Source organism: Peromyscus eremicus, chromosome 6 (assembly GCF_949786415.1).
Source record: "Peromyscus eremicus chromosome 6, PerEre_H2_v1, whole genome shotgun sequence".
NCBI classification, from domain to species: domain Eukaryota; kingdom Metazoa; phylum Chordata; class Mammalia; order Rodentia; family Cricetidae; genus Peromyscus; species Peromyscus eremicus.
In genome coordinates this window covers 68,849,011-68,860,967 of record NC_081421.1, presented here as the reverse complement: position 1 = coordinate 68,860,967, position 11,957 = coordinate 68,849,011, and positions in this window count along the sequence as shown.

Here is an 11,957-nt window from a genome sequence, read left to right as displayed (position 1 = left end):
GCGCACGCCTTTAATCCCAGCACTCGGGAGGCAGAGCCAGGCGGATCTCTGTGAGTTCGAGGCCAGCCTGGGCTACCAAGTGAGTTCCAGGAAAGGCGCAAAGCTACACAGAGAAACCCTGTCTCGAAAAACCAAAAAAAAAAAAAAAAAAAAAAAAAAAAAAATACATTTTTACACATGACCTTTGGGAAGCAGAGGCAAGTAGTTATCTGTTAGCACGAGGCTAGCCTGGGCTACATAATGAGTTCTAAAACAGCCAGACCTACACAGTGAGACCCTGTTCCGAAAAAACAAACGTGTGTGTGTGTGTGCGTGTGTGTGTGTGTGTGTGTGTGTGTGTGTGTGTGTGTGATTTATAAATATTATATATATTATTTATTTATTTTTATATCTACATGTATTTCACCTGTGATGGACCAACCTGGTTCTATTTTAAGATTAAAAGCCATTTTGTTACAAAGTCAAAATAAGTTCATTCTTGTTTTATGTAAAACTTGGATTTGACCAGGTCTTGACACATTTTCTGGAATTTGACATGTTTTACACAGTGTACCCTATCCTCCACCCTGATAAAGTGATCTACCAAATAATTTTGAGATGTTCTGCCAAGTTCCTCCATAACCAAAATTCCTATGGAAATCCCCTGACCCTTGAGAAGCCCCTAGGCTTGCAGTTTTGGGGGCTGTAAAACCCCACCTTCTCCTGTGTTCAATGCTATTTTCTCAAACCCTGCATTAGGGAAATAGCCCACTCTGACAGAAAATAAAGTTTGCTTAATTTAACCAAAGAATTTGGGTAATGGTCTTTACTCTCGGTCGGCAGAATTAACACCCTACATATGTGTCTGCACACTACATGTTAGCCTGGTGCCCACAGATGTCAGAAGGGGGCATTGGATACCCTGAAACTGGAGTGTGCTTGTGAGCCATCAGATGTGAGTGGACCTGAACCCAGGTCCTCTACAAGAGCAATAAGGGCTTATTACCACTGAGTCATTTCTCCAAACCTAATTATAAAACTTATATTATTCTTAGCAAAAAAACAATGTGAGTTCATTTTAAGAATATGGAAAATACAAATGAACAAAAAAAAAACTATTCGTAATTCTACCACTGAGATTGTGCAGCCTTCTGTCTATGGAGAACTATGTAATATATAAACAGACTCTTGTCTTTCACAATTTTTTTTTGTTTTTTTTTTTGTTTTGTTTTGTTTTTTTTGTTTTTTAGACAGAGTTTCTCTGTCTAACAGCCCTAGCTGTCCTGGAACTACCTCTGTCGACAGGCTGGCCTCAAACTCACAGAGATCCGCCTGCCTCTGCCTCCCGGGTGCTGGGACTAAAGGCTTGTGCCGCCACCACCTGGCTTTCACAAATATTCTACAGTACATTGTAACCTATCTCCTTAAGTATCCCATCAGAAGCTCATGTTTTACAAATCAGTAATGTTCTCCTATGAAAAGCCAGAGACCTGAAGATTCATTCCAAATATAATAATAATTTTTTTTAAAAAAAGATAAAAAGAGATATGCAGGGCTAGAGAGATGGCTCAGGGTTTAAGATCACTGGCTGTTCTTCCAGAGGTCCTGAGTTCAATTCCCAGCACCCACATGGTGGCTCATGACCATCTATAATAAGATCTGATGCCCTCTTCTGGTGAGCAGGTATACATGCAGCGCACTCATACAGAAAATATAAATAAATAAAAATTTTTTAAAAAAGAGCTATGTATAAAACCATTAACAGCAACAGATTCAAAGTAGGAAGACAGGTTAAAGTACATGAAGAAAACGCTACAAAACCAGTTACGTTGTCCTAGTACTATCAGATGAAACAGAAATCAAGGCAAACTCCACTATGCAGGGGTAGAGATGGTTTCACTTATCCTTCCAAGGAATCACTGTGTTTCCCATGCTCCTTCTGTGATGTTTCATCCGCTTCTCTCAATATAGCCTCATTGCTTAAATGACTGTTTTGTGCATCCTCTTTATGCCCCTGAAGATCTTGAATCAGCCTTCCCTTAAAAGTTTCTTTTGATTTTTTTTCCTCCTCTGGTTTTTTAAAAGTTTCTGCACCCCGATATTAACCCTCTCTGCCAACGCAGAATCCAAATCAGAATCAAACCGAATTAAGAAAAAGCCCAGATTTAATGGGTAAAATGCTCCCTGATGATTTTCCAGCCACCAGAGAGGAGACGGGGAAGAGAGACTGAAAAGTCGTGTGTCTGTTCTCTAGGGGGGCAATTTAAATACCCTGTGGGAGTGGTCTTGAGCATTTCTGGGGGAGCATTTCTGTGTTTGGCCGGCTTTCTGAGATGAGACAGGGTTTTGGAGAGAGAGACAGGACAGGGGGTTGAGGTGGAGCTTCCACCCGAACGGTTTTGCTCAGGCTTTGGCTCTCCTTCAAGATTTGGTTCAGATAGATCCAGATATCTCGGATATCTCTTCAGGGTTTCCTTCCTTTCTACTTTGGATGGGTTTCGTCTTGTGTGTGTTTCTCTAGCTTCCTTCTTTGCTTCTCTCTGCCTACTCCTCTTGGAATGCGAGCACTTCCAGCACAGAACTGGTCCGGTTTTTTCTCCAACTGTTTTTAACATTGCGCATTGCAAAAGAATGATCTTGCAGATGGCCAAATTCAAGCAAGCTCTCTCCTCCTTACCGGGCCTCACACAGGCCACATGCAGAGATGAAGGAAGCTGGTACCCAGAGGGAAACCCCATGTCTGTGCACCATATGCACAGGGCCTGTGGAGGCCAGAGAGGGTGTCAGATCCCCTGCAACTGGAGTTACAGAGGGTTGTGCACTGCTGTGTCTGTTCTGGCAACCAAACCCAGGTCCTGTGCAAGAACAGCAAGTGCTCTTGACCACTCAGTCAAGTTGTGTCTTTCTTTAAAGGACAATGGGACTTATCAGTAGGAAGCAAAGCGGGTCACAATAACTGTTGTACACAACACCAACACGTTGGAGACAGAGGCAGGAAGATAACTGATTCAGTGTTAGCCTTGGTTCCCTATTGAGTTTGAGGTCAGCCTGGAGATGGGGGAGAAAAAAGGATCAGAAGTTTAAGACCAGTTACATGAGACCCTCTCAAGGAACTGAAAAAAGGAAGGAAGGAAGGAAGGAAGGAAGGAAAGAAGGGGGGAATGGAGAGAGGGAGGGACGGAAGGAAGAAAAGAAAAAGAAGGAAGAGGAAAAGAGATAGGGAAGATTTGAAAACAATGTAGATTTCTGTTTCCAGAAACTCTTAATTTCATGGCTTACTCAAACAATGACGTACTCTTCATTTGTTTTTAGAAAAATCACAAAAGGTGATGGAGCTGTGATTTGGTTAGTGTGGTGCTTGCAGGGAAAAAGGGAGCCTCTGGCTCAATCTCCTCATTTGTTTAACAAAACAAAACAAAGGAGTGGGAGCTGGTGAGAAAGCTCAGTCTCCCTAAAGCATGAGAACCTGCTTCAGGTGCCAGAACCCAAGGTTAAAAAAAAAAAAAAAAAAAGGCCTGTCTTTGTAACCCCAGAGCTACAAAAGTGGGAACAGGGGATCCCTGGAGCTTGCTAGCCAGCCAGCTTAGCCTAGTTGATGAGATCAGGCAATGAGAGACTCCCTTAAAGGAGGCAGGTAATGTTCTGAGAATAATACCAGAGGCTGTCTTTTGGCTTACACTATACTACATACACAAGTGCATACTACACTACATATACAACACACACACACACACACACACACACACACACACACACACACACACGTGCACCTGAATGTACATTCACACAAATACATATACTCTTGTGCATTAAAAAAAAAAAAAATCCCACAAGGATACATTTCCTACTGACATAGAATCATGTTCTGAAGAGCCCAGAAATATAAAAATTATAAGCCTGCACATAATCTAGGGAGACAGGAGTTGACAGCCACTGCGGACAAAGATTAACTTTTAACATTAGCTCCCTGCCTTACAGCCGACAGCTACTGTGGACCAAGGTTAACCTTTAACAGTTGCTTCTACATGACCCCCGGCCATATATTCCTTTGGCCTTTAACTGTTGCCTCTACGTGACCCTAGACCTAAACTTGAGATTGTAAAAGTCTCTTTAATTCCCCCCAAAGCCTAACCTCGAGATTGTAGTAATCTCTTTAGCCCATACCTGGTGCTTGGCTTTTGCTACAAGAAGAGACTCAAAACCTACACCCATCGTCAATGTCAGAAGCCTGAACTCTGACCGGGGCCCCAGCAAGCTGGAAGTTTCTTTTTGCCCCAAAGTGTCTGGAATAAAGTTTGCTTCTGGTTAATAGACTTCAGTGGTCTATTCCCCATTATTTGTACATCCCGAGACTCAAAATTTCAAGATACAATATTTGGCTGGAGGAGTAGTTCAGTTGGTAGGGTGCTTGTCTGGTACACAGGAACAAGGAATCCTTGGTTCCATCCCTGTGCTTCATAAAACCAAGCAGTATGGTAGTGCATGCTTGGGAAGGGGAGGCAGGGGATGTGGAGGCAGGTCCAGTCAGGGATACCTTTCATTTAAAAAAAAAATGAAATAAAATATTTTTTAAAAAGATGGTAGGTGCCGGGCGGTGGTGGCGCACGCCTTTGATCCCAGTACTCGGGAGGCAGAGCCAGGCGGATCTCTGTGAGTTTGAGGCCAGCCTGGGCTACCAAGTGAGTTCCAGGAAAAGGCGCAAAGCTACACAGAGAAATCCTGTCTCGAAAAACCAAAAAAAAAAAAAAAAGATGGTAGGCTAGGGAAGTGGGTCAGTGGGTAAAAGCATTGTTCCACAGTGAGGTCCTGAGTCTGCATCCCTAGGAGCCACATGTGGTTTGAATGATAATGGTCCCCATAAACTCATCCATTTGAATGCTTGGTCCCTAGTTACTACACTGTTTTGGAAAGGATTAGGAGGTGAGCTGCCATGTGGATGCTGGAACCACACCTGGGTCCTCTCTGAGAGAAACAAGCACTCCTACAATGAGCCATCTCTCCAGCCTCTCTTGCTTTATTAGCTGAGAATTCTTGTCTTTGTACATACAGAAAGCACTTTTTAGTGCTGGGGATGTTGCTCAATGGTAAACACTTGCCTTGCATTTGAAAATTCCTGAGTTTGAGCCTCAAAACATAAGGGAAAAGGGCATCTAAAAGGCCCTGTCACTTCTTAAACAAATATTATAATGGAACAGTTCCCTATCTATTACAAGAAATCCACGGAGTCTGCTTAAAGAGTAAAGGAATTTATTAGGGAGGAAGACTCACCACAGCACAAGAGATTTATTGTAGGGTCCTGGAAGTTCAAGGTACAGTCCAGCGCTGTTCTTCTGCCCGGCCAGTCCCCACATCCAAGACCATGAGGGAGAGAAGAGAGCAGCCTACATGTTTCCCAAGTCGTAAGGGTAGCCCCAAGCCATGCCCCAGGGGCAGGTACTTCAAGGTCACAGATTACCTGTTACCTCTCTAGGGGTGGTGCTTCAAGGTCATACAAAGAACAGCTGTTCACTACATCTCCCCTTTTTGTCTAAATAAGGAAGTTCTAACCTAATACAAAACTATATATAATAGGAACGATTATCAAGTATTGTCCAGGAGAGGCGTAAAGTAATAATATTAACAAAAACAGAAATACAACCAGTAAGAGCATCAAACAAGAGACATATATTAAAATCCAGAAATGTCCAGATCATAGGTAAATGGCAAGTTATAGAGATTATTCCAATAGCTGTCTTATCCTAAAAAATCTAACTTTATTATCTGAAATGTTCTTAGCTAAGATATGAGAGGATTATAATTGTAACTATCTAGTCTTCAGCCCCATCACCTCCACACCCAAGACCAGAAGGGAGAAAAGAGAACGGTGCATGCCTCTCAGGTCTCAAGGGTAGCCTAGAGCCACACCCCAGGGGCAGGTACTTCAAGGTCATAGGTAGGTAGGACAGTTACCTGTCACCTCTCTAGGGGTGATGTGTAGGGGTGGGTGTCTGTGCTTCACCCCTGAAGCACCGCCCCTAGTAGGCAGCAGGTAACTGCTAGGTACCTGCCCCCTCCTGGGGCGTGGCCAAGACAGGGACTCCTTAAGATCTGAAATGCATTTGTGCTCTCTCTCTCTTGCCTACTTCATGATCCTGGATGCTGGATGTTGGTACAATGGACCAAGTCAGAGTTCTCCAGAGAACCGAGTTGGTCCGGGCCCCACCTCTCATGGATCCCACAACTCCCTTTGCTTGTTGTAAGTTAACTCAAAATAAACCCCTTTTGACTATCAGATAAACTACGTGGAATTGCCACTTTATCTGCCACAAAAGCATGCTTCAAGGTCATAGACAAAACAGCTATCCACTACACCTGTCCTTAAAGTAGGAAGGCCTTTGGCTCCCAGCATGGCCAACACCACTGCAGTCAAAATCCTTTAGAATCGCCTGGCTGTGGTGGCACACGCCTTTAATCCCAGCACCTGGGAGGCAGAGGCAGGTGAATCTCTGTGAGTTTGAGGCCAGCCTGGTAGTCTACAGAGTGAATTCCAAGACAGGCTCCAAAAGCTACACAGAGAAACTCTGTCTTGAAAAACAAACAAACAAAAAGCCTTTAGAATCTTTCAGAGTATGATGGCACATACATGCGGTCCCAGGACTTGAGAAGTCGAGGCAGGAAAATAACCCAGTCTGAGCTGAATGCCAGGCAAGACCTGACCCCTCCCCCGCTGGAAAAAAAATCACAACTCATCTTTGAGAAGCCCACAGACAAGCTTTCTTCATGTCTTATTTTCTTCTGAATGAGTGTTTCTCTTTCTCCTAACCCTCCTGCTTAAGTCTATATTAAAATACTATAATAAAATCTCAAACTCTGCTGAAAGAAAGAAAAGAGAGCAGGAAATCACTTTTCCTTTTGTTTAGCACATTCAAATTGCCAGCATGATTAACCTTGAATTTTGAGTCCAGTATTGCATGAAATAACGATGGTGTGAATGGAGCAGAGCGGCGGCCACAGAGGCAGGCTGAGCGGTGGCAGAGACGCGGTCATAATAAAAACCAGAAACTGAGCTATTACACGCTGAGGAGTTAGTGAAAACAAGGAGATTAAGAGCCTGAAACAGGGACGCCTTTAATCCCAGCACCCCGGGGAAGGAGTCATCTCCGTGAGAATGGATCCGAATACTCTGTCTGAGGCCAACCCAGGGCCCAGCTGTGAAACCCAACAACTTGGAGGTGTTGGTGAGATTACCCTACTAAACAACCTGCTCAGCAGAGATCCATTCAGGAGAGGATTCAGAATTCTACAGTCTGCAGTCTGAGGAAACAAGATTCACTGAGGAGTTGACGAATGAGCAAAACGTGACCTGAGAACACAAAAGAAGGTCCAGCCACCGAACCAGATCACCAGAATCATAAGCCTACACTACACCCACTGGGAACAGGTAAGGCCCCATCTCTGGACGGGCAGATCAGGTCTCTAGCCCATAGGCCCTACCCATCATAGTCCCAGGGACCAGACAGGTACCTTTACCTGCTCCCCCAACCAAAAAAAAAAAAAAAAAAAAACCTACGAACCTAAAAACCACTGAAACCATAAGCACACCCTGCACCAACTGGGAATGACTGTTCCCTGAGATAGAACCCACTAACACTGATTGGACTAAGCTGCTCCCGAAGAAACAGAGCCCAACAGCACCGATTTAACCAAGAACTCCTAGTGGACCAAGACTAACAATTGGAACAAGAGAAGCATCTTCAGACCTATATGACAACATCAGAACCTAGCGATTCTACACCTGCAAGACCTGAACATACCAAGGCAGAAGAAGCAGAAGAAATCAATCCTAAAAATGACTTTAAGAAGATGATAGAGACCCTTAAAGAGGAAATGAAAAACTCCATTAAAGAGGAAATGAAAAACTCCATTAAAGAGGAAATAAAAAAATTCCCTTAAAGAAATGGAAGAAAAAACAAACAAAAAATTGGAAGAAATCAAAGAAAGCCAAGAAAAAGTAATTAAACAGATGAAGAAAACAATTCAAGATTTGAAAATTGAAACTGAGACAATAAAGAAAACACAAATTGAGGGAATGCTAGAAATAGAAATCCTGACTAAACAAACAGGAACTACAGAAGCAAGCATAACCAACTGAATGCAAGAGATGGAACAGAAAATCTCTGACACTGAAGACGTAATAGAGAAAATAGATTCATCAGTCAAAGAAAACACTAAAGACAAAAAGTTGTAACACAAAACATCCAAGAAATTTGGTACACCATGAAAAGACCAAACCTAAGAATAATAAGAATAGAAAAAAAAAAGAATAATAGAGATAGAAGGAGAAGAATACCATCTCAAAGGCACAGAAAATATATTCAACAAAATCATAGAAGAAAACTTTCCTAACCTAAAGAAAGAAATACCTATGAAGATGCAAGAAGCTTACAGAACACCGAATAGGCTGGATCCCCAAAAAAAAAAAAAAAATCCCCTCACCACATAATAATCAAAACACTAAATATACAGAACAAAGACAAAATATTAAGAGCCGCAAAGGAAAAAGACCAAGTAACATATAAAGGCAGACCCATCAGAATAACACCAGACTTCTCAATAGAGACTATGAAAGCTAGAAGGTCCTGGACAAATGTTATGCAGACACTAAGAGACCACAGATGCCAACCCAGACTATTATGCCCAGCAAAACTCTCAATCACCATAGATGGAGTAAACAAAATATTCCATGATAAAACCAGATTTAAACAATACTTATCCACAAATCCCACCCTACAGAAAGTGCTAGAAGGAAAAATCCAACCTAAAGAAGTTAAACACACCCATGAAAACTCAGGCAATAGATAATCCCACACCAACAAACACCAAAGAAGGAAAACGCAACATGACCACAAAAAATAACCAGAATTAGCAATCATTGGTCATTAATATCCATCAATATCAATGGTCTCAACTCACCTATAAAAAGACACAGGCTAACAGAATGGATAAGAAAACAGGATCCATCCTCTGTTCCATACAAGAAACACACCTTAGCTTCAAAGACAGATACTACCTCAGAGTAAAGGGCTGGGAAAAGGCTTTCCAAGCAAATGGACCTAAGAAGCAAGCTGGTGTAGCTATCCTAATATCTACTAAAATAGACTTCAAACTAAAATCAATCAAAAGAGATCAGGATGGACATTACGTATTTATCACAGGAAAAATCCACCAAGATGATGTCTCGATCCTGAACATTTATGCCCCAGATACAAAGGCACTCACATTCATAAAAGAAACATTACTAAAGCTTAAAATGCACATCAAGGGCTGGAGAGATGGCTCAGAGGTTAAGAGCACTGACTGCTCTTCTAGAGGTCCTGAGTTCAATTCCCAGCAACCACATGGTGGCTCACAACCATCCATAATGAGATCTGGTGCCTTCTTCTGGCCTGCAGGCATACATGCAAGCAGAACACTGTAGACATAATAAATAAATAAATCTTTAAAAAAAATAAAAAATAAAAAAATAAAGTTAAAAAAAAAAAGTTAAAATGCACATCAAACCCCACACATTAGTAGTGGGAGATTTCAACACACCACTCTCACCAAAAGACAGAAATAAATAAAGAAATAAAGGAACTAACAGATGTTATGACTCAAATGGACTTAATAGATATCTACAGAACATTCCATCCTAACACAAAAGAATATACCTTCTTCTCAGCGCCCCAAGGAACCTTCTCAAAAATTGACCACATGCTTGGTCACAAAACAAATCTCAACAGATACAAAAACATTGGAATAACCTCCTGTATCTTATCGGACCACCAGGTCTTAAAGTTAGATTTCAAGTAAAAATTATAGAAAGCCTACAATCTCATGGAAACTGAATAATGCCCACCTAAAACATCAATGGGTCAAGGAAGAAATAAAGAAAGAAATTAAAGATTTCCTAGAATTCGATGAAAATGAAAGTACAAGATACCCAAATTTATGGGATACTATGAAAGCAGTGCTAAGAGGAAAATTCGTAGCTCTAAATGCACACATAAAGAAGATGGAGAAATCTCATACCAAAGACTTAACAACACAACTGAAAGCTCTAGAACAAAAAGAAACAAACTCACCCAGGAGAAATAGATGCCAGGAAATAATCAAATTGAGGGCTGAAATTAACGAAATAGAAACCAAGAGAACAATACAAAAAAAATCAATGAGACAAAGAGTTGGTTCTTTGAAAAAAATCAACAAGATAGACAAACCCCTAGCCAAATTAACCAAAAGGCAAAGAGAGAGCACCCAAATTATCAAAATCAGAAATGAAAAGGGAGAAATAACAACAGACAACGAGGAAATCCAAAGAATCATCAGGTCATACTTCAAAAACCTATACTCCACAAAAATGGAAAATCTGGAAGAAATGGACAATTTTCTGGATAGATACCACATACCAAAGTTAAATCAAGACCAGATAAACTATTTAAATAGACCAATAACCCCTAAAGAAATAGAAACAGTCACAATGGACGTGCTGGGGAAGGATGCTTCACACTGCCCCAACCCAACAGAGAGGTATCAGATTTCATCCTCCTACTCAAATGGCATGCAAATGAAATGTATGGATTGTTTATGTCTGATATTTTCCACTTAATGGTTTTGGATCATGACTGAAACCTCAAGGAACTAAAATCCCTAGAAAATGAAACCATGGCCAGTGAGACGGCTCAGTGGATGAAGGCACACACACTAAATAAATAAATGTAATTTTTTTTTTTTTTTGGTTTTTCGAGACAGGGTTTCTCTGTGTAGCTTTGCGCCTTTCCTGGAACTCACTTGGTAGCCCAGGCTGGCCTCAAACTCACAGAGATCCGCCTGGCTCTGCCACCCGAGTGCTGGGATTAAAGGTGTGTGCCACCACCGCCCGGCTTAAATGTAATTTTTTTTTTTTTTTTTTTTTTTTAGAATTATTTATTTATTATGTATACAGCGCTCTGCCTGCAGGCCAGAAGAGGGTGCCAGATCTCACTACAGATGGTTGTGAGCCACCATGTGGCTGCTGGGAATTGAACTCAGGACCTCTGGAAGAGCAGTCAGTGCCCTTAACCTCTGAGCCATCTCTCCAGCCCCTAAATGTAATTTTTTTAAGGCAAGTGTAATGACTCAGTGGATAAAGATTCTTCTAGCCAAGTCTGATGGCCTGAATTTGATCCCCAGAATTATAATGAAATCATCACACAGGGACAATTATTATGGAACATTAGTTTAAGATGTGTTACATTCATTTATGCTGTGGAATATTTGTTTAATGATACAAAGATGTGTTGCATTCTTTTATTTGCATTTGTTTAACTCTGTAAAGCTGTGTTTCTTTGCCTGCCTAAAACACCTGATTGGTCTAATAAAGAGCTGAATGGCCAATAGCTAGGCGGGAGAAAGGATAGGTAGGGCTGGTATGCAGAGAAAATAAATAGGAGAAATCTAGGGAAGAGGATGAGGAGCAAGAAGAGGAGAGGAAGAGACCAGGGTCCAGCCACACAGTCAGCCACAGAGTGAGAAGGAAAGAAAGGTATATAGAATAAAGGAAGGAGGCTGGTGAGGTGGCTCAGTGGTTAAGAGCACTGGCTGCTCTTCCAGAGGTCCTGAGTTCAATTCCCAGCAACCACAGGGTGACTCACAACCATCTATAATATCTGGTGCCCCTTCTGGCATGTAGGCAAACATGCAGACAGAACACTGTATACATAATACATAAATAAATCTTTTTAAAAAAAGGAATAAAGAAAGGTAAAAAGCCCAGAGGCAAAATGTAGTTAAAGAGAAACTGGATAATTTAAGTTAGAAAAGCTGGCTAGAAGGGAAAATCCCAGGAATCCACAAGGATGACCCCAGCTAAGATTCCTAGCAATAGTGGAGAGGGTGCCTGAACTGGCCTTCAGGGTAATCAGATTGGTGAATACCCTAATTGTCATCAAAGAACCTTCATCTGGTAACTGATGGAAGCC